Source organism: Condylura cristata, unplaced genomic scaffold (genome assembly GCF_000260355.1).
Source record: "Condylura cristata isolate star-nosed mole 26May11 unplaced genomic scaffold, ConCri1.0 scaffold00017, whole genome shotgun sequence".
In the NCBI taxonomy this organism is placed as follows: Eukaryota; Metazoa; Chordata; class Mammalia; order Eulipotyphla; family Talpidae; genus Condylura; species Condylura cristata.
The window spans coordinates 8266229-8271556 of record NW_004567118.1 but is presented as its reverse complement, the minus strand read 5'-3'; positions in this window follow the sequence as shown (position 1 = coordinate 8271556).

The window sequence follows — 5328 nt, the reverse complement described above, 5'->3', positions numbered from 1 at the left end:
GTAATCAGTCTGGTTTCTTGTCTGCTGACCCATGAGCCTGGGCTCCTTGAGGATGGGCTTATGTCTGGTTCACCAGGTCCCCACGGCCTGGCCCAGGTCCCCACTGCCTCATCGGGTCCACACTGTCTGGCCCAGGTCCTCCCTCTCTGACCTAATGTCTACTTCACAAAGAAATAGATGAGAGAATGAGCTCTTCCTCCTTTATTCCCTGTCATGGCTGATCTTCCCCTTTACAAAAGGCCCAAGCGAGAAAGAAGCTTTAGGGTCATCGAGTCCTATTGATTCCACTTAAAATACCTCTTGAATCAATGCCTTATTTGGGGGATAGTGTGTTTCCTGCCTGGTTAATTCCAACTGCCTCTGTATTGATTTCTTGCTTGCCTTTTAAACTCTCTCTCCCACCTGTCCACCTTGACCATTGCTTATAGGAATGTGCCACACCCTTCTGTAAATGCCTTTCGTGACTCTCCATTACTCCTACAAAGTACAATTCCTTGCGCCACTCCACGGTTGTTCCTACTACTCTGCCAGCTCACTTCTTGCTGTGTTCTCTGCCAAGCCAAGCCCACCGAACTCACTGTTGTCAAGCAAGCTACTCTTCTTCAACCTCTATACTTTGCACCCTCCATTCCCTCTGCAAAGTTGGCTCCCTACCACAGATCCCAGCCTTGCCAAACACTGAACACATCCATCCTTTAAAACCCAGCTGAAATGTCACCTCATGAATTGCTATAGGCTGTGTGACCTCAGGCAAGTTACTAACCCTCGCTGTGTCTTGGTCTGCTCATTTACAGAACTATCATAGTAATAGTTCCTGCCTGAGAGAATCCTCCACAAGGAGGGTTAACTGAGTTATTATTTATAAAGCACAGAGAGCACAGAGCCTGTCACATATTAAGCCCTCAATAAATGTTAGCGACTGTTACTAACTGATACTATTAGGCCCTCTGTAAATATCTTTTGAATGAGTGAACGAGAGCATGCAGGGCTTATCAGGCTTGCTTCCACCCATAAAGAACACTCAGTATCAGAGTCCTTCTGTTAAGACCTTAAAGACAGGCCAACATGCCAAGTATGGCCCGTGGACTGGCAGTGTCTCACTTATGGGTAAAAATCCACCACTTCCTTGAATTCAGCAGAAAAATTGTGGGCAAGGAAGATGTTGGGGAGTGTTTATTGTACTTGTGAGATGGGGGACAGGAGAAGACAGGCTGGCCACTTGGGCACAGTAGAAGTTCTGAAGGTCAGCAGGAAGACAATGCCAGCCACCCACCCCTCCAGGGTCCTTGCCCATCTCCCTGGTCACTCTGGAGAGGGAAGTGTGTGAGCCCATGGTGAGTTTGGCTGCTAAATTAGAAGGAGCCAGATGGGGAAACAAATGTCTGCAAACAAAAACTTTGAAGACATTTGAAATCCCAATCCTTTCTTTGAAGAATGATCATTACTTTGACTTTGGTTGAATCAGACCCTGTGACTGAGTCGCTGGTACATCCTTGACTCTTGCTGTTCTGTACCATGGAAATCGTTCCTGTCCCAGGGGACTGTTGCCACTGAATCGAGAACGAGTGGGAGTGATTTACACAACTGAAAGCGTCGTGATCCTCGCTGCGTGCAAGCCTAGTGTCTGGATCCGTTTTGAAGTGTACGCTGCACCTGGGCCTAATAAAAATGCTCACTTATTATTATTTTTTAAAGATTTACTTATGTATGCATATAAGAACTGGGGTTCAGGCCAGAGTTGAGGAAGTGAGAGGATTCACAAGAGACAGAATGGGGAGCAGAATGGGCAGACTGACTGAAACACTCTGCTGAGGGGAGCAGTGGGGGAGACAGGAGAGGTCTGCTGCACCCTGTGGGTCAGCTCCCTGGCTGGGGATCGAACTTGTGCTGCAGTGGCTGCAGACAGCTTCATAGTGCTGTACTTTAACCCGTTACGCTGCCAGGGAGGACCTGTGTGATTGGAATTCTTATTTCTTACAGTAAATATGGGAGATATATTTAGGAATTAAACAATTTTAAAAAAAGAATGTCGGGCCCTCCCTAGTGGTGCAAGGGGTTAAGTATCATCACTATGAAGTTGCCTAAAGTCACTACAGGACGGGTTGGATCCCCGGCCAGGGAGCTGACCCACATGGCACAGCAGACCTCTCCAGTCTTACCCGCTGTTCCCCTCAGCAGTGTGTTTCAGTAGATCTGCCTGCTGTGCTCCCCACTCTGTCTCTGTGAATACTCTCAGAGTATCCCCCATACCTCTAGCCTGTACCCCAGTTCTCATGTGCATAAATAAATCTTTAAGAAAGGAGCATCAATCCAAGAACTTTTGCTCAATCAGGACACCTGGGGCATCCATCAGGCGCGAGAAGAGGGGTCCCTCGGAGGTCTATCTCCATTTTAGACTCAACGAGGGTGAGAAGCCTTGGGGCCAGGGGAAGAGTGAAATCAGTCACAAGAGGGCTCAGGCAGGAGAGTAAGAGCCTCTGTTTTGGGGGTGATCCTGGTAAGCAGAGTTGAGCTTTGGCAAGAGGAGATGACGGACCAGCCAGGCATTTGGTGGCAGGATGGGGAACGCATGCTCAGTGCACAAACAGATTTTCAGTAGGTGGCTGAAAGACGGGGGGAAGATTGTGTAACGGAATTGTGGGGAAGGAGAATAGTGGCCCATTGTTGGAGACCCAATAAACAAACGGAGAACGTTCATCTGGGGGGCGTGGGCCCAAAGTAAGTTCCAAGACAGCTTAATGATCCATCACAGGTCCTCTCCTGGGGTGAGTCACTGGAGAGTTATATTAACCCAGCTCAGCCTTTTTGCCCCAGTGCCTGCAACGAAGCGCGGAGATACAGTGGCTGCTCACAGTCAGGCTTCCAGCCTGTGTGACAGGGGCGATAAAGCCGGCCCCATCAGTCATCCTCCGGCAGGCCAGTCTCCTCCTCATGGCTCCCGGTCAGGCTGTGCATAATTAGCAGGGTCCTGCCCTCCCCTCTGACGGAGTCCATAGCGTTCTTAAGACAAGGTGTAGGTGGACAGCTGCTGAATGGGCCCAGGTCTGCCCTCCAGGCAGCCGTGCCTGTTGGGGGAGGCTGGCATTTGCATGAACAGATTAATGAGGTTGGAAACTGGTGGCCTGGGAACTGGGGCCAACTGCAGTCACGTCAGAAATGGAAATAAGAAACGAATGGGAGAAGTGGAGGAGCTGTTGAGTTACTCACCAGGCACTCTGGATTCCAGGTCTGGGTTCACTTCACAAGGGCTGGCTGATAACTGAGCAAATATTCAACCACACGGAGTCTTAGTTTCCTTGTGATTGTGGTAACAAACCCGTTCTCTTATGAGCTAATTGCAGTGTATGCTCGTGAAGGAAGAGCTCGCTGTGTGTTCCTGGCACTGTGCAGGCACATAGGATACACACACTTGCACATACACGCAATATCCATGTCTGCACAGGGAACTATACGCAACGACAGTCCCACAGAAAGTGCGTAGTTTCATCAGCAGTTCCACTCCCCGTGAGATAGTTCAGGCACAGGGAAGTGAAGAAGCTTGCCCCAAGTCACACACTATGGGCAAGCCCAGGTTTAAACCTGGCAGCCAGGCTCTGGCGTCCACACTTCAAACCACACACCCACCTCCTCCATCAGCTGAGAGGAGAGGTGGGTTAATACTTCTCAGTGGTGACTGACATTCCAGAGTGCTGAATTAAACACCTTACACCCCACTCATGACATCTTTGTGATTGTTAGAGTTTAAATGCAGGAAAGAATTCTTGCTAAACCATGGAAGGTATGCTAGAATGGAGACCTGAAGAAAAGTGACTTCCTAAGGCCATGGACTCACAAGCCAGAGACTGGTCTGATTCCAGACTCTGCGGGAAAAGCTTTCAGGGCCTCTGACCTGGGTTCTAAGTCCATTGCTGACACTTTCTAGCTGTGTAAACCTGGCCAAGTGACTTTGCCTCTCTGGGCTCTGGTTTGCTTCTCTATAATGACGGTGACAGTAGTTTCTGCTTCATAAGGTCATGGCGAGGTACATGTGGGTTCCGACAAGTGACGCATACAACATAGCACCTGGTGCTCTCCATGGTGGTTAAAGCAGCAACTCCAGGTTTAGGACAGTAGACTCAAGATTTGCTTTGCTCAGAAGAGACGTGATAAGGGCTATTCCCTGAAACCAGAAAATTCACAGAGGTGGAGTGGTGGGGAAGAGCCCAGCACGCAGCAAGCAGTAGCATCAATGCAGAGACAGTGGGGTTGAGGGCACAAAAGTCAGATACAGGAAAAGGGGCAGGATCCAGCTGGACAGGGCCTGGCTTTGGAGGCCCAGAGTCGGGCAGCAGGTGGCTCTCCCTCTGGGACACCTGCTTCCTGTACAGATGGCTTGGGCTATCTGGCAGGCAGTCCATGTCAGGGTCTGGTGAGGATTTGGCAGTTAGTGGCCTGAAATTTTGCAACAGACTAATTTCTAGGTGACTGATGGTAGGAGAAGACATAACGAACCCTGTAGTAAGGGACCCATCAGAACTGGGGTTCAATTAGTAGTGGGACAGGTCAGAGTAGAGATACCAAACCCAAGAATTAAAAGATAAAGATAAGTAAGAGGCAAAAACAAGAAAGGAGCTTAACTGGCATATGCCAAAGCTTAGGGTAGTGCTTGATTCAGAGTGGCGGCTAGGTAAGTGTATGATAATGATGACAGTGAAATAATGTTGGTTTGGCTGCCAGGGTCTGGGGTTTGAAGACAAGTCTTGCCAAGAGATTTGCTCTTTATAGCAGAAGTAACTAGGCCAGGGTTTGATGCTTTTTTCCCCTCCCAAATCTGAGTACCAGTATGGCCAACTTTTTAATTTAGCCAAGGGGCCTTCCTGGTAGCCCAGCGAGTTAAGTCTTGGTGTTATCGCCTCTACAACCTGAGTTTGGGCCCCAGCCAGGGAGCCTGTCTCACCCTTGGCTCCCCTCAGCAGTGTACTTAAGTAAATCCATGTGTTCTGCTCCCCACTGTAGCTCTGGTGAATCCTCTTACCCTTCCTCCTCTTTGGGCCTGCACCCCAGTTCTTCCACACACACACACACACACACACACAAGAAAAAAAAATTAGCCAGGTGATGCCTTTCAAATAACAAAAAACTCATCACCTGTCATTGCTGTGTTTTCATAAAAGAAAACCCACCTTCTCATCAAAAGACATCATCTCAGAATAGAGTCACTTAATTGGAAATGAAAACTAACTTCACAAAATGCTCACATAATGGTCAGTCTGCAGTTGGTGAGGGAAACTGGCCATGGAGTAGGCTGCTGGCACAGGATGCATTCACGCTCAGTGTCCTCCTGGCCGC